Consider the following 19,013-nt stretch of genomic DNA (forward strand, 5'->3'; position numbering starts at 1 on the left):
ACATTCTATATATACTGATTTGCAATCTCATTTCTTCATTTAGCAACATATCTCAGAAACTATTTCCTATCATTACACAGGAAGCATCCTCATTTCTTTAAAATCAGCTTTACAGCATTTCACTGCATGGATACTCGATAATTTACCTAGTCTCCCACCACTGGGAATTTAGATTATTGCAATCTTTTGCTATTACAAATAATGAGGCCATGAGTAATTTCAGAAATGCATCATTTCACAGGTGTGCAATTATCTCTGCAGGATAAATTCCTAGAAATTAAATTGCTAGGTCAAAAGACACAAGTACTGGTAATTTTGATAAATATTGCCAAACTGCCCTCCATAGAGGTTATATCATTATAAACCCTAGGGATATACTCAGAAAGAAACAGGAAAGACCTACATAAGTATAATTGAAATGCTGCTGAGGAATATACACACAAAAAAGACCAGAACAGTTCATCTCCTATGTAGCATTTTTCCTGAAATGAGGGCAGATAAACATGTTAAACAACACCATGGGTGTACAATCAGCACAATCCAGATGGTGGGAAACTCCACAGGATAACTGATTCAGTTTCAACAAATAAAATGTAGAGATAAAAGGCAATGAGAGTCAGGAAAGCAGGGAGTCAGATGGCTTAAAAGAGATGAGAGACATATCATCAAACTGAAGTGCCTGTCTTTTATTTGGATGCTGGTTAAAACAAACTGTAAAAATCATTTGTGTTATTATAAGACAATTGGGGGAAAAGAGTAGAATAAGTGGAAATTGGTACCTTATTCTTAGATATAAATATTCGATATCATAAAGATACCAGTTCTTCCAATATTATTCTATACAGTTAATGCAATTTCAATAAAAATAGCAGCTTTAAAAAAAATCATACATTATAATTTAAATTCATGTGGAAAAAATAAGAAGCAGGAATAGTGAGGAAAATTCTGGGGGGAAAAGGACAGTGATGAGCTACTAAAATGCATTGAAAAGCTATAATAATTAGAATAAGGTGAAAAATATACTTTGGTATATGACAAAATTTGGCATGTAAAATCAATGGGGTAAGAGACAGTATTCAGTACCTATAAAGAGGATGATTACTTTGTTCTTTAAATCAAAATGAATTCCAGATGGGTCAAACTTTAAATGTGAAAATGAAACTTTAAAATTTGAGGTAGCCCGGCCGGGCATGGTTCAGTGGTTGAGCATTGACCTACGATCCAGGAGATTGAGGTTCGATTCCCAATCAGGGGTCAGGGCACATACCAGGGTTGTGGGCTCGATGCCCAGTCGGGGGTGTGCAGGAGGCAGCCGATCAATGAGGACTCTCTCATCACTGATGTTTCTCTCTCTCTCTCCCTTCTCCCTTCCTCTTTCTGAAATAAAAAAAAGATATATTTAAAAAAATAAAATAGAATTCGAGGAAGAAATGATGGGAATTTAAAAACCTATATTCATAGGGTACGTGTGTGTGTGTGTTTCATTTATACAAAGAATTGTGTATGTGTACATACATGCATATAATTTTTATGTATTATATACATATATACATATAATGTTGAAACAGAGAAGTCTTAAGTGTGATAAAAACATAGAAACCATTAAAGAAAAGATTAACAAATATACCAAAAAAAATATGCACAGCAACAATCTTATGAGTAAAGTCAAAAGATAAGTGAAAAACTGAAAAATGTTAAATTACAGACTAGAGGATAATTTTCCCTACTCTATATAGAACCTCTATAAATAAATAAAACCAACAAAAACAGTATAGAAAAGTAGCAAAAGTTATGAATAGATAGTTCACAAAAAAAGATTTTAAATAGCTCTTGGTCAAACTTTTAAATAATTATTAATTACAGTAAAATACACCAAGGTAACATGAATCACGTATCAGATTGATAAAAGTAAATTAAGACCTACACTATATTATTATTAGAGTATGACCCTAAGGCAATTTGATTTGTGGCATGTAATGGACAAGGGCAAAAAGCTGTGACCCCTTAGAAATTACAGAACACGCCTGCAATCTCTAGGATCGGGGCTATGCTGTCTCACTTACACAAAGGTCACAATATTAGATGACTTATCCGGAATGCCACTGAAAAACTAGAAGCAGCAAAATCTTTAAGGTTTTTAAATTAAAATAAAAAACCCATAAAGATACACATTTTGTATTGAAGACTGTATACTTAACTCAGAGGAGCATGCCACGGTCGCTACTTCGGACTGTTTATTTTATTCCACGTACAATAATAGTATATATGCTTGTTTCGTTTTCCCATTTTTAGCAATTAAAAGAAAAAAAAAACTGAGAAAGGAGTTCATGGAGACAGGCACACTGACTTTAGGAAGCCACAAAAAATGTTGGTCTTACAGCAGATGAAAACTATGCATATCTGATATAAGGCCTTAAGTGTAGCACCATCATCCGCAGGCGCTTTCTGTGCGGATCAGTGTATCAGCACCCAGTGTTGGATGTTGATGATGATGCCCTTGAACCCCCTCAAATATATTCACTTACTCTGGTAGACTCTGGAGGGATGTATGTAATATATGCCAGAAAAACGACCATAGGCCATCTGAAACAGAATCCTGGGATACCAGGATACATTTCAGTTGTCTAGAACACTCAAACCCAGAAAAACAAATTCCTCCGTGGACGCAGCTAGCTATCTTAATGTAGTTTTATTTTTTATTGAATTTATTGAGATGACATTGGTTAATAAAACCAGATGGGTTTCAGGTATACACTTCTATAATACATAATCTGTATATTGTAGGATGTGTTCACCACCCCAAGTCAAGTATCCTACCAATTCTTTACCTCCTTCTACCTCCACCCACCACCCCCTTCCCTCTGGTAATCACCACACTGTTGTCTGTGTCTATGAGTTTATTTTTATTTTTTCCGCTTAATTCCATCACCTTTTCCACCTAGGCCCCCAACAACCCTCCCCTCTGACAACTTCTGTTCTCTGTATCTATGAGTCTATTTTGCTTGTTATTTTATTTTGTACCCTAGGTTCCACATGAGTGAAATCACATGGTATCTGTCTTTCTCTGACTGGCTTATTTCACTTAGTATAATACTCTCCAGGTTCATCCACGCTGTCACAAATAAGATTAATGTAATCAAAAGACAAATAATAAATTGCCATTGGTGTGCTTTTGTTTTTAACACACAATTCAGATTTCCCAGCCTTCAATAAGTCTGAATTGGGTAATATATAACTTATCTTATGATGACTTATTAAGAAATAGTGTCATAGGTTTATGACCTTATCGCAAAACATGGCCACATGTCATATTTCAACCTTACTGGCCTTGGCATCGTTATGTTAACAGAGTGGAATTATGTTCATGTTTGAATCTGCACGGCTTAATAGTGGCAGCAGTCAGCACCATCTGCTGATGGCTCTCAGTGTCTGTGGCAGGAAGGCTCTCTGTGGTCAATTTTCTTTTTGGTTGCAGTTCTCTTTGCTGTTCCTCGCTTTTTAGCCATGAAAATGGATGGCTTTTAAAAGTCATCAAGTGTTTTTTGCAGTCAAGCTGCTAGGCAACAAAAGGTGTCCTCAGGGGGGTGAGTTATTTTAAGACTGAGAATCCAGTATGATTAGATAGTGTGTGTGTGGCCTCCAAGCATCATTAATATCATTAATGTGAGGCAAAAGTCCTGGACTAAATGGCTTCTGGGAGAGCATAATTTATTTCAGAATGACATGACTTTAACATGTTTTTGTAACCTATTATTAAAAGGGGAGACAATAAAAGGATTTCTCTAAATCAGCACTTCGCAGTGTGTGGCCGGGGGGGACTTCTGCATCAGAATTTCCTAGGAGACGGTGAAAATGCAGGTTGGGGACCACATCACCAACCTCTTGAATCAGAAATTCTAGACATGGGCCCCAGTTGCCGGTCTTAAAAGATACTTCAGGTGATTGTTGGAAGCAGTCAGGTGCGAACACTAAGTTGGGAGGGTAATAATGAGGAGATGCCTGTCGGGAAAGCTGAGGTCAAAACAGGGGAATGGGGCGAATGGGGAAGTAGAACTAATTACAGACCAGGCACTTTACAAGTCAGCTCATTTATTCCTTTACAATCGAGTGGCTGTGATGTTGACATTTATTTCTAGGATTATTGTTTAATACCTACTTCCTCCCTAGACTGCAGGCCCCACCAGGGCAGGAACCACATCTATTCCACTCAGGGCTCTGGGCCTAGCCTGTGGCTTGGCCTGAGATGTTCCTCAATATTTGCTGAGTGAATGATTTAGGTATGTCATCTGCACATAAGGACAGGCAAACAGACTCATAGAGGGTAGATAGCCTAAGACCACACAGTTTATAGTGAGCACAGTCAGTCGGGGCTGGATCCAAAGCCCAGGCCACTATGTCCAATACCCTTTGTTTATCATGGGCCATTTAATTTGTTTGCAGAGGAGACTTATCTCCATATTGCCTGTTAAACGCTCAAATCCCCCTGTAACTGAGTTTATTTATAAAATGAAATAATATGGTATATTAGAATGTGATAAATATCCTGTAAAAAAAACAAACAGCAACTCAGGGGAAGGGGATAAGAGAACAAGGGGATGAGAGGAGTATTATAATTTGAAATAAAAAGATTAGGAAGGCTTCCCTACATAGGCGATTTTCAACAAAGGCTTCAAGGAAGAAGAAACACACTGATAACTGGGGTCAGAGGCCAGAGATTAGCAAGAGCAAATGACCGAGGAAGGAGTGTATCTGTTTAGTCCAACATCCAGCAAGAATCCAACACAGGTAATAGAGAGGGTGAGGAGAGTGGTGGGTGAAGCTTCATCAGAGCGAGTTGAGGAAGGACAGGAAGAGAGGAGTTAGAAACTGAGCAAAGACCGTTCTTGAAGAACAGAGAAATCAGGAGTAGCCAAGAGAAGGGAGTAGCCAAGAGAGGGTTGTCTTTGTGCTTGCTTCACGTAAAAGAAAAAACCAGATGCTTGTTTCTTAGGAGTGATGCTCCAGGAGAGGGGGCGGTGGTGATGATTCAGGAGAGAGGGCCTTGAGGAGCGGTGGTGTGAGGAGAGGATGACAACCTGAGCACAAGCAGGGACCAGCCTTGGACAGAAGCAGACAATTCATCTCTAGAAAAAGGAGACAAGGCAAAGTGTATGGGTAAAGACAGATGCTTTTAGGTGGGGTTCTATGGGAGTGGAGGCTGTGGAAATTTTTTCATGGATTCCCTTTTCTCCAGGAAATGGGACACAAGGTCATGAGCTGGGAACAAGGTGGGAGCAGGTACTGGAGAACCTGCCTCAGGAATATTTTTCACTGCATCCTACTCCTATATATGCACTGTACTTGGTACTTCTGCTTAAACATATGGGAATATCTTATGCAAATATTCTTGCCAAAACAGTGTTACTCATCTTTGGTTAGAATTAGCTTGGAAAGTAAATTGTACAAGTAATGAATTTTGAGATAGAAATTAATACAGATTGAAAGCCCTCTCCTCTGCTCCCATTTGTATTGCAAATTTATTCTCTTAAAATTATTTCATGTTCTGAATGTCACTGAGAAATTTTGTAGATCGCAGATGTGCACCCCAGGAGTGGGTTTCCAACCGTAATTTAATTGAAAGGGTCATAACTAAGTTTCACCATATGGGGCTGCCAGATGTAATCAATGCAATGTAAATTTGAAGAAGGCATTATTGAGTGTGTCGAGGCACATTTTATAAGCAATGAGAGCTATCATTTATACAACAGAAGTCATTCTAATGTCTTATGAAATTAGAACATCAGTAGAATACACAAGTGTTACAGGGTTAATACAGAACGAGTAATTTTGGTTGAATAAAATACTATTTAAAGACATACACAGTCAGACAATAAAGGCACTGCTTACCACTCCTCCACCCTACTACATCAATCAAATCTGTGTGGCTAACATGGCTTAAAGTTTTAATACTAATACAGTTGATGATATATTTGAAAACTGATACAATTGGGAATTTATTACAGAGAATGTGGACAAATTCTTCAGCCATAAAGTAGAGCCCTATAAAGTTTTTAACCTGGGGCCCATGAACGGTTTAACACACCGAAATTGCCATCACTGAACTTTCGGCTTGTTATTTGGAATCTTCGTCTCAAAGCTGTTGAAACTCAGTGGCCAGTCTTGCAATGCATAAACTTTATAACAAAACCAGTGATCCCCCAAGTCTATTATTTGAATGTCTGAAGTCAGGCTCAGAACAAAAGATCACACCTGAATAAAAAACATATAAAAGGCACTGTTTTCTCCCTGTCTACGTCAGGTTGTAGAAGGCTCTTGTAAAGCAAAATTGTGCTTCAGGAGTAGCTGTTGTGCTGGTATCAAATCTTGCTCAAATACAGATGTGTGTATATATATATATATATATATATATATATATATATACACATTCCATATGCCACCAAACAATGACACTCCAAAGCTAAAGATCCAAGACTACCCACCCCACAGAGAATATCATCTTGAACTCAGCTACAGTTATTTGCAGTTGTGATGAATGAATCTTAAATGTTAATAAAAATCTCCATGACGTTGAATTGATGCCCCTCACAGGCTAATCTGAACACATGTGTGAAACCGATGAAGGCAAACAGAGATTTTGAACTTGGTGATCTTTGGCCAGATTGGATAAATCCAGGAGAGCTGTTCCACTTAAATAATCCAGAGGGTTTCAGCAGGTTAAGAGTTGTAGTCAACCACACACACACACACACACACACACACACACGGACACACACACACACACACACACACACACACGGACACACACACATGGCCAGGCTACCAGAACAAAGGAATCTCCTGTTGACAGCTCACAAATTTAAGCTGAGGCAGGAGGTTCACCCCAGGGACAGTGTGAGAGTACTGGAGGCCACATGTATTCTCTGCTCAGTTGCCTTCTGCCCTTCTGGTGCCAGAACAGCATGTGATGCGCGGCACCTTCTCTTGACATTAGTTATACAGCCAGCAGTTGGCCCTTCTACCAGAATCACTATAATTTTGGTAAGATCCAACTGATGGCACCACACTGAGGAACTGATGAAGCCAGCCCGCTGAACCACAGAGCTATACAGACAGCAAGACTAATTTAAGCTTACTAGTGAAGCGGAATTTAAGTCGATTCCAAAACAATCACCAAAGCAAAGTTAACATGAAGCAATTAACATGCACTTTTAAACAGCAGCCTGTCAGTGGCCTTTCCCTGGGGATGGGCACTAAATGTTTACATAATAGTAGTAAAAGGGACCTCAAGGATGCTGAGCTTTAAGGCCAATTCTGTCGCACTCTTGCTACCATTTTTAGAGGCCCAGTTACCACCACTGCTACTTGGAATGAAATTCCTAACCTTTGTCACTTCGATACTTCTGTTTCTCTTTCAAAACTCACCTTATTTAAAGACAGCCCCCACGAGTCATTTCCATTTTTGTATGAATGTTGCTCAGTACAGTGTCTTGCCTGGAAGATTCTAAACAAATGTTTGCCACATAAAAGAAGAAAACAGAGAGAAATAGCTATATTTATAGAATAAAAATGAAAACTGGATTAAGAATGAGAAGAACTGAACTTGAGCTCAAACTCCATCCCTCACTAAATGGCAAATCTCTCACTCTTGCTGGATTCTGTTTCCAAGACTATAAAATGGGAATAATAATGCCTTCTCCATCTTCCTTGTAAAGTAGTTATGAGAATGCAGGGGCCATAGTGAGGAAAGGGAATCTAACAGGACACAGACACATGGCTCAATGATGGGTAGCCTTGGGCAAATCACTGGCTGGCATCTATTTCTTGTGTCAAGTGAGGATCATAAAAACTCCCCTATCTCTTCTTAGGCTCTTTTTATCAAGGGTCACTCAATTATCAGAAAGTGTTATGCCTTTTTATTTATTTTTAAAATATTTTAAAATTTAATTCTGAAATAATTTTAAACTTACAGAGAGGTTGAAAAAAGTACAAAGAGGTGTTGTTATATAAACCCTTTACCTGGTTTCCCCAAATGTTAACATCTTAATTATAACTGATGCAGAATTATCAAAACTAAGAAATTAACATTGATATAATACTATTAACTGATCTACAGACCTTATTCAAATTTTTCCAGTTATTCCACTAATGTCCCTTTCTGGTCCTGGATTCTATCCAGGGTCCCACATTGCATTTAGTTGTCACGTCTCCTTAGTCTCCTGCAATGTTAAAACAAGTATCTTGTGGCCCTAGCCTGTTTGGTTCAGTGGTTAGAGTGTCAGCCCATGGACTGAAGGATCTCAGGTTCCAGTCAAGGGCAGAGGCATGTACCTCAGTTGAAGGCTCGATCCCTGGCCCTGGCTGGGGTAAGTGTGGGAGGCAACTAATTGATGAGTCTCTCTCACATCGATGTTTCCCTCCCTTTTCCTCTCCCTTCCACTCTTTCTGAAAAGCAATGGGAAAGATATCCTCAAGTGAGGATTAAAAAAATGATAATGAAACAAGTATCCTGTGGATGGATTCATTAAGACCATGCAAATATCCTATTTCTCACACTTTTGGCCAGGAATTTTAACATCCCATGATTATTCTCATCTGCAACGACTAGCTAAATGGTGATTTTTCTAATGGTTTATTTCTGCTATATTCATCGGTTGGAATTCCACTGTAAAGAGCGATCCCTTCCCTCTCTTTTATTTACATGTTAAAATCACTTGTTTGTACAAGCATGAACTCATAGGTATTTCTTTTATTCTATGAGTTATAGTCCATTGCTCTCATTAGTTCTCAAATTGTCCTAGATTTTCTATGACCTTTTCAGATGGTTCAACTCCCATAGATCAATGCCTTGCTAAAAGTCAATTCACCCCCAAGAAATGCCTGTTTGGATACGTGGCATATGAGAAAACATTAAAATGCATAGCTGGAGAAGCAAAAAATGTCTGGGTTATCAAAGAAACAGGATACTGGCTCCAGACACCAGCAGCTCCAAATGAAGACAAAAGACCTTTAAGGAGATAGGAGCGCAGAGTACTGAATACTCCAGGCATTTATACTCTGGCTGGAGGTTTGACCATCTGGCAATTGGCAAGAAGGGTGATTAGGGACATTTATATTCCTGGTTAATCTGAATATACAGAGGCCAGGGAGAAGTACAATTTCAAGTTCAATAACTATATTTCATGGGGGGGGGGAATATATCATTAGTGTTTAGGCTACTTTAATGACTACTTTAATGAGAAAACTTTTGAAAACACATAAAATCAATCTTGAGTATGATCTGTATAACATAAATCCCTGTGCAACAGACAGATGATCATGTTTGTTCATAAAATCACTTATGAATTCATCACACAGACTCATATTTTGAAGGTTTGATATTCCCCAGCACTGTGCAAATACCATCGATATGAGCAACAATTAAACAATGTCTCTAGTGATCTTGCAGTGTGGTAGAAACAGTTCTTTCACAAAGCCAGAGTGTTGCAGGTGGTCTCAGAAAAAGCTCTGGGCTTCACCAGTAAAATGGCAAGGTGCTCTTTGATCTTTCCAGCACTGAAGTAATTTGATGCTGTGACTCACTAACTTGATTATTTAAAAATTGCTGTTTACTCTTTTTCTATTTTTAATACTCACCCGAGGATATTTTTCCCATTGCTTTTCAGAGAGAGAGAGGGAGAGGGAGAGGGAGAGGGAGAGAGAGAGAGGAAGAGAAAGGGGGGGAGGTGAGAGAGACACATCAATTGGACCTGGGACCCTTCAGTCCCAGGGCCAACACTCTAACCACTGAGCCAAACTGGCTAGGGCAAAAATTGCTGTTTAATGTGTCTTTCTCTCAAAAAATCCTAAACACAGTAATAGATGCATTTTTCTCCTTGACAAATCCTTTGTAGCTGCTTAAACACTGAATCTCCCAGAACGGATTCCCGATGTGGGGAAAACCTCATTTACATATGGTCACCAACTATTTTTCACACAGTGGCTTAGACGTGTGATGTAATGAAGAGTCAGCTGAGACTCTGAACACATTATGTTTTTTAACTTCTGTCTCCTCAGGGAAGCACAGCACTATTGAGTGTCCATTACATCTTATGGAGAACTTCCATCTTAGGTCACCGTATTAAGAGCTCCTGGTTTTGGTCCCACAAGCTCTCTTTGAAATGACCTATAGGAATACATTATTTTTAAAGTTGGAGGCAGACAGTTGGTTGCATATTGTAGTTACTTAAGTTTTTTCTTCTTCTTTTGATTAATGGAAATCCAATAGCTAATCTAAATAATTGTAGCGGTGGACTAGAAATTGCTTTCACTGCTGTGATGCCATATTAAGGACACGAGGAATATGCTTGTATCTTTATCTTCCAAAATAAGAAGATGCCTTATCTTAGGACTGATGGATAGAAATACTTATTTGGAAATTTAATTAAGAAACTAATTTTAGAAAATCAGCACATCTACTTGTTTTAATAGTTAACAATATAAGCTTTAGGTTTATTATCCTAAACCCAAACTATTTCATTAGTACTAGAATCTCACTAGAAAAATGAAAAACAAGATATTTTTTAAAAAGGCTCTTTATGTCATAATATCATATTCACATTTTATATTTACTGCAACTTCAACTATGAATAGTGATATTGGTTTACATTGTACAAGGTTCCAGTATTAACCAAAGGCTACTTTTAGTTACCTTTTTCCTAACCCTTAACCTAAATAACAGATTTTTATACAAAGCATAGCTATACCACAATGGGCTTGTTTGAAGGAGTCTAAGACTATCATGTTGTTGTTTTTTAAAACAACTGATTTTCACTTATAAGTTGATTTTAAAATATTGAATCTATGAAGTAAATTCTTAATTAGGAATTGCTTCCAAACTAGCATCCTGAAATATATCATGATTAAAATGTATCCCTTACAGATAAACTTATATAGATGTGGAGTAATACGTGTAATGCTTATAGTGAGAGAAAGGACCTACTGACCTGTTAGGAGAGTTGAAAGACTATAGTAAAAGTAAGGAAGGAACTGGGTTTTGTTAAATGAGTATGTTTTAGAAATATCAGTGCAGACAACAGAATGGCTCACTGAGCTGCCTGGGGCTGCAGGGAAGAGTCATCAAAGATGTTTGTGAGCAGCAGGGAAGGAAGAAAAGAAATCAGCATGACCAACTAGGTGGTGAGTGCTGATGGGAATTGAGGAAGCAAGCAGCTACTGGAGCTGCAGAGGAGAGGGGCAAGGCCAGTTCAGCTCTGGACTCCATGGTAGGCCTGCAGATTAGCACTGAAAGACAGAAATCCTGAAGTGAAAGAAAACCAAGGAATTTAGCTGATCAAATCTTGGAGCCCTGTAGAGCAGCAGCTTGAAAATGAGTTTGGTATAACTAAACAAATAATGAGGGTGTGTCCAATTAACATCCTTGTCTTGAATACAGTTCTACCAGAAGTAGTTTTACTTCTAATCCATTTCTCTGGTGAGTGACATTCCCAGTGTGTCCCAAGTTTGTGTAAATTCAGATTTGCACCATGGATTTCCTTAAGGCCAGGTCATAAACCTTAATGTTATTGTATGCTGACATTTAAAATATTCTAACTTGAACAGCCTCCATGCAATATAGAAGGCAGAGCTTCATGCTGCAAACTGCGAGCTATGAAAGCATATGTCCCATAGAAGCAGGGCACTCAGAATTGCTTAAATATTTCAATTGCATAAACGATCCAAATGCTTGCAAACATTTTACAATTATAGACCAGTAGAGGGCTTTAAGAGGCACTTTCATCTATTCCAACTGCTGAATTTGCATCTCCGTAGCCCAAGGTCTGGCTGTAATGTGTGGTTCTGTGGGTTGACAGATTCTCATTTCTCCTGTTTCTGGGATTTGTGGACATCCTGTGGTGATTCTAACCCCCATCCCTTTCTCCCTTCTGGATTTCATGCCTAATTAACTGACATAAAAATGATTGCAGAGCTCACAAATTCTTAAACTGAGATAAAACAAAGGTAAATGTGGCATAACTGAGTCTCTTCCAACCAGTCATTAGGAGTATAAATATTTCCCTTGGAAAAGGAGCGTGAAGTAAGGTTAATACACGATTTTGGAGAGTAAGAAATCTATTCCCCCTTCCTTCCTTCCTTCCTTCCTTCCTTCCTTCCTTCCTTCCTTCCTTCCTTCCTTCCTTCCTTCCTTCCTTCCTTCCTTCCTTCCCTCCCTCCCCCCCTCCCTCCCCTTTTTCTTTTCTTTTTTTTTTAAATTATGGGCTAGCAACTGTATTTAGAATGAAATCCAAAGTAATATACCTAGAGGCACATTCTACAAGCACATTATGACATTCCTCACCAACAGACAGACAGCAGCATCACTGAATAATCATTGCACAGTTTCATATACTGGATATGCTTTTGCCTGACAACACTGACAACCCTGATATACAGCCAACAACATTTATTGGCTATTATCCCAGCGACAGTGGTTCCAGGCAAGATTCAGAAAACGTGTTTCTTCACCTTTGCCTCAGCACACTTGAGGAATATATTTAAAAAGAGCCACTCTTTTTTTTATCTCTCTTAAAGAGATCCCCATTGCTGAATCCCCTGAATCCCAGCAGGATTCATTTATTCCAAAAGGAGATAATAGAAAAGTACTCAACATGCCAAAGTCTTGTGAAGAAAATGAAGGAAAACCACAGAACATGCCAAAGGCTGAGGAAGACGGCCCACAGAAGGCAGAAGGATGCCCTCAGCCTTCCGAAGACAGTGAGCGGAGGCAGAAGGAAACCTGCCCAGGGATTTCGAGGCCACTCCCGTTAGGCACACGGACCCTGAAGAAATGCTAAGAGCAGAGGAGGTGGAAAGGCTTAGGGAAGAAGCAGGAAGAGGGAGACACAGGTTTGTGAGGATGCACTGGACGCAGGGCCATTCACGCAGCTGTCCTTATGTGTGCTTTAGGCCTGGCTTTTTTTTTTTTTTTTTTTTTTTTTTTAGGTAGTTTTCTTGCTACCAGCATCTTACTGAATTTTTGTATTTTGCCCCATTCTCCAGGTCTACTTTTCAACTGAGAAGTTTCACCCATATGCATGAAAATATATTCACTCCATACTGTAAAGTAAAATGTAAGTTACAAAGCAGCATATTTAGTATCAGCTCACATACGGAGCATAAAATCCCAAATTGTGTGTGTATGTGCGTGTGTGTACATACATACATACATCGAAACCTCAGCTGTGCTTATTTCTGTGTGGCGTGAGTTTTCTTTTGCTCATATGTATTTTTTAATGAGCACGTGTCACAGACAGAATTAAATATTTTTAATAAGTGAGAGTAAAAAAATTTGTGACCAGCTTATAAGGGCAATGGGGCACCTAAACTCTTGATGAGATACCTTTTAAAATGTAAACCTCAAATCACCTCTGGATCTCTTAGCCAGGGGGATAAAACTGGCAATTATTACAGATAAAAAAATAAATAAAAATAGCTGCTCTGTAATAGGCAGTGGAAGTGAGGAAAAGTTGAGTGAGGTAGTCTGCAAAAAGCTGCAGAGGCTATTTTAATGCAGCCACCTCGCTGCACATGCTCCTATGCCCCCTTCTCAATCTTCATGGGGGCCCAGGGCTTTTGAAAATCACTGATGTAAAAAAACCAAAAACGTTTTGCAAAAGGCATTAGGGTTTTCGGCATTTATTGAGTACCTGTTATGTACTAAGCACTTTCTATGTTTGTTTGTTTTATTAAACCCCTCCCAGTATCATAAGGGAACTTCACAAAAGAGAAAACAGAAGTTCATTCACTCAACAAATATTTTTTAAGCATCTACTATTTTCCAGGCACTTTTCTAAGACCTTGGTGATACAGCTGTGAACAAAACAAGGTATCCGCTTCCAAAGCTTACAGTCTATGGGCTCAGAAAACACTCCCCCCAAATGAAGCTGATATTTGAGACTAGCCTGTGTTCCACATTCTGTATGCCCCACTTCCAGAGGCCCCTCCTCATCACAACCTTTCCTGAACCATTGTTTTCTTCAAGCCCCAGTATCCCAGACAGACTGCTGTTCGCTTTGAGCAGATACCATGCAGGAGGTACTGGGCCCTGCACACAGTGATGAGCACGGCAGACAGGGGCCCTGCCTTATGGAGCTAATCAACCCAACAAACACATGAGTATCTAATTGCAAACCGTGTTAACACAATGAAGAATACATAATAACGCGCTATGTAGAAGAATCCTGCGGGTCTACTTCAGACTGGGGTGGGCATCAGGGACGGCTTCTTCGAGCAAGTGTCATTTATGCTGAGAGCTGAAGGATAAATGAGTAGGAGAGACACAGTATTCCGGACACAGGGAAAAGTGAAGGCCGGAGGGCAGGAAAGAGATCTTAGAATATGAGGTACGAAAAGAAATCGACAGAGGAGGCTGGATAAGTACACAGGGGGCAGATCATATAACGGCTTTGGAGGCAGCAAGGATGCTGCCGTTTCTCCTAAATGCAAAACACTTAAGCTATTTACAGAATGGGTTATAGGGCATCTAGAGTAGAAGCCTAAGAACAAACTGGGTGGTTACTGCAACAATCGAGGTGAAAGGAGACTGGCTGGGTTAAGGTGGCTGCAGTGGAGACAGAGCAGGAGTAGACAGATTGCGGATATCCTTATTCGAGACAGACTGAACAGGACTTAGGTAATGGAAAGGAAGGGTGAGATGACACCCAGATTTCTCCTGGACCATCTGGGTGGGTGGGGATGCCCTTCACTGAGATGGATTAGAATGGACCAAGAACAGAGAAGGTGAGAGACGGGGATCGGTTTTGTTTTGGAGTGGTAAATCCGAGATGCTTATGAGACATCTCCTTGGGAAGTTAAGGAAGTCGTTTGATAAACAAGGCTAGAGTTCAGAGTATAGGTCTGGGATAGAGACACATTTGCGAGTGCTCAGCACATTTAAGACGATCCTATCAGGATGATGAGATTTCCTGGGGAGTGTGGAGAAGAGAAGGCCTATGGCCAAGCTCTGGGAAATTCCAATACTTGCAAGAGAGAAAATAATCATTCATGTGAGCACAGGGCCTGGCAGAAAGCAGGCACACAATGCATGTTTATTACCAACCTAGAAACCAAACTGTATTTTAGCTGCTGTCAAAACACACTTTCCTAGTTTGAAGCAATACACTCTAGGTTGGAATAGCTAATGTATGAGGTGGAACAATGTGAATTGTCTTTATGTGAATTGTCTTTATTAATTTATTTTTATAGGTAAAAAATAGCCAAATTTTGGCAATTCCATAAAGTTCAACCTTATAAACACAACTTGAAATGAAATCCATTTATATCATAACATAGTAAACAGTTTTAAAATGTTGCCCTGTCATACTCGAGGAATAATCTTTTGCTAACATTAGAAGCTTCTTTTGCAAAAGATATTAAAACAAATTGTGCTGCATACCACTTACCAATTAGTCTTACCCTGGCAATTAAGCTGACAGCCTGGAAATGTCATTGACAATTTATCACCATGTTCTGACTATTGATGGCCCCAATATTATTCCCCAGTTAATCTACACGTATTCAGCAGGGTAAGCATATGGTTTCACACATCTCAATTTTCCAGTCTGGCTTTAAAAAAAAATTCTGATTTCCTACTCCTCTCTACAGGGAGAAAGCACTTAAAGGAAATTAATAGACATGGTTAAACACTCCATAATTTAATCTTAGCTTGTAGAGACTAGCTTTGAAAAACTATTCTGATACAGTGTGAGTTACTTTGTATAATCACAGGTCTAGTTCATTTTATCAAACATACATATTCCGAAGAGTTGTTAATAATTCAACAGCATATTTTAAATTTACCAAGAGCTCGTGATTCAAAGCTGAGATTACAAACTCAGATATCAGATATGTAAATTAGGCCAATGTAATAGAGAGGAGTGGAAACTGAAGAGGGTATTCCACGCCTAAAGAAAAACATAAACTCTGTAGAACAATTCAGCTGGGATGATACAAGATGGGAAAATTTCAGCTTCCAAGCTGACAGTCTGAGACCTCTGATTTAAAGTAAACTTACAGTGGACTTTCTTGTATTACCACTAGACAGACTCTACTTTGTCTAAAGTTAGAAGACTTTACATACAATAATTTTACTATATTTTAAAAGGGTCATGCCTATAATTGTAAATATGCTAATTTTTTAAGAACAGAAGACTTATAGTTGTAGAATGCAAGATGAAATACACAAAACACTGTGTAGTAACTATGGTCTATTCTATAGAAATACACAAAGGACTTTGATCACTTCTAAAGTAATGAATGAACCATGTTTAGGCTAGAAACAAACCTGGCTCTAAGTGGTGATACCTGGGGCAACCCACATAACTTTCTATGACTCATTTTCCTCATCTACAAAATAGGGATCAAAGTAGTACTTATCTCACAGACATATTATAAAAATTAGGTGGGATAACATGTGTGTTCTTATCTCCCCTTGATGATCTGTGCTGCTGGAATACTTCTTGCAGAGCTTCCTAAATTCAACCTGGAAAAGAGAAAGCCTACAACATAATGTACAACTAGTCATTTCACATGTGTGTCTCTAAACACATCACCATTAGCAACCATTACTTTAGATGTTTGGATAAACAACCATGTGAGAGCAAAACATCGATTGGCATCCCACCGAGGATCAAGCCCGAAACCCGGGCAATGTGCCCTGCCCTGGAATCAAACCAGCAACCTTTGGGTGCACGAGATGATGCCCAACCTACTGAGAGCCAAACCGGCCAGGGTGTCTGTCTTAGATTTACTTAATGTTCTTTGTGTTCAAGACCTCATAATACATATAGTTTCTTCAAGGTTTTTTGATTTAGCAAAAACAATAATTATACCATTGTTACATAGCTGTGAGAATACTGGTATTGTACAAGTTTCATCCAGTATTACATGTCAAATGAAATGATATAAAATACAATTTAACCTGCTTTGAATGTAGAGCAAGTGATTTAATATCTGTAAGCAATTTAGGATATTTTGTAGAGGCTTCTTAACTGGAAGGGTGAATGTATTTAAAAAACATTAATTGCTTCAATGATTTTAAATTGCTCTGTGAAGTACACAACAATTAAATGCTCCAGTGACTGATTTAATTCAAGTGAATGGCCAAAATTATACATCATAATACAGCATCTATAGCGTACTACTAACAGTGGAAAAACAATAAAATTAACTCTTCAAGTTACATAGGGTTAAAAGACCTCATGTACAACTAGTTTTTCAAAACAAAATTTAAGTTATATATAAAAAAAAAATGACAGAAGCAACCCAATGTGAGGCAAAATATCAAAAGTATGCCAGTGAGCTCTTCTGAATCCACTCAAAAGAAGCCAAACTGCTGGGGAAGTGGGGAGGGGAAATGGACTATAAAGTTGATAGGTAATCATTGAATTGCGCTATGGAGATCACTTTGTGACACCTGAGTTACTGCTACTAAGAATTCTGGTCTGAGCTATATCTGGGAAAAACAATACACTTAGGAAAATGAGGTTATTAAATCTAAGTAAATTCCATCTGCCTTCCTTCCTATACTAAATTACGAGCTGTAAAGAGCTCAGAAGATTCCTTTCCTAGGCTGAACCAGAAGGGGGCCTCGAAGCAGTGGCTGGAATCTGAGGTACCAGGCTCACACTTCAGCAGCTACGCTGCACAGGCCAGCAGTGAGCATGTTAGTCCCAAATCTCAGAACTCATCCCTTCCTGTGCTGGCTCAAAGATGACAAATACCTGTATAATTTAGGTATAAGCCTGAATAAGGCCTCCCATTTCATTAAAAATAGAACTTTCAAGACCAGTTGAATTTTAGTTAAGATAAAGCTTCATATTCCATTTATTTCTTTTTCTCTAATTCTCTATTTCTGTGTCAAGAAAAAAAAAGTCCTAAGAAGTGTGTGTATGTATGTGTGGGGAGTGTCACTTAAAAGTACATCTTTAAGTCAGCACAGTTCTAGAGTCAAGGAGAAACCACATAAATTCCAAACAACATTCAATTAATAAATTTATATCTAAAGTACACACACATATACAAGGCTGCAGCTAATAGCAACGTTTGTTCTGTTCATTCAGAAACCCAACGAAAGACAGCAATATTTATATTTCGTTCTATATAATCAACTGTTGTGGGAGGACTGAATTTAGTGCTAAAACAGATGTCTAAGAAAAATTCACTTTTCTAGTAGTACTTGACTGCGAAAAACGTAAAGTGATACTTTATTATAGGTCGTCAAATATTTAAACAAACTGTTACCAAGTACAGACTATACATAAGGCTCTCAAAGTAAATACAAAGGTAAATGAAACTGTCTTAGTTCTGAAGATACTACTAAGCACCTGGTAAAGACAGTTACTAACTCGGTTACATGGGCACCATGACAAGCACCGACAGTAATGCAGAAGGAACCCGGTGAGGGATGATTAATCGATCATTAGTTCTAAGCCAGTCTGTATCTATCAGCAGGCTAGCAAACGTTAAAACACAAAAGAGAGTTAAATATCTGCACTTATTACATTTACTACAAAAGAACTATTAACAATTAACCAGACTGCTCCAGGTCTTACAGTAACGAAAAGAAAAAAACACATTTGAGTACTTAATTCTAACACTAATCAGATTAATTTGTTTCTGCAAGGTCAAATGCAAAAAACAATAAATACCCAACTCCACATGCGTGTCAACGCAATCAGTCTGACTTCTTTTCTTCTTGCTCTTTTTTTAAGAAGGAATGATTAGAAACGTGGATATGAGGAAATTCCGTTTTCACAGAATGAAATATGCTCTTTATAGAAAAGATTCAACGAAGGTATTTACGTGAGGAAAATGGTTCTGAGCCACACACAGGCTTCCCTGGTTGTAAAGAGACCGCAGGTGCCGAGGGTGGGAGCGCCTCTTCCTCTCGCCCAGATTCCCTACCCTGGGGACACATTGAGAAACACCGGCACTCAGCGTTGTAGGTAAGTCCTTTTGCGGCCCACACAGTCCAAATC

At 38.7% G+C, this 19,013-nt stretch overlaps 1 protein-coding gene and 1 non-coding gene across 2 annotated transcripts in view; both read right to left on the reverse strand.

The window, feature by feature from the left end:
* Window positions 1-19,013, reverse strand: part of SERPINI1 (serpin family I member 1) — a 64,132-nt gene that overhangs the window by 40,613 nt on the left and 4,506 nt on the right. The gene's annotated exons all lie outside the window — the stretch shown is intronic.
* LOC148092935 (small nucleolar RNA SNORA25) lies at window positions 10,038-10,164 on the reverse strand. Its single transcript, XR_015714715.1, has one exon. It is a non-coding gene; the product is annotated as a small nucleolar RNA SNORA25 (small nucleolar RNA).

The sequence above is a fragment of the Miniopterus natalensis genome, chromosome 6, assembly GCF_054644295.1.
Source record: "Miniopterus natalensis isolate mMinNat1 chromosome 6, mMinNat1.hap1, whole genome shotgun sequence".
In the NCBI taxonomy this organism is placed as follows: Eukaryota; Metazoa; Chordata; class Mammalia; order Chiroptera; family Miniopteridae; genus Miniopterus; species Miniopterus natalensis.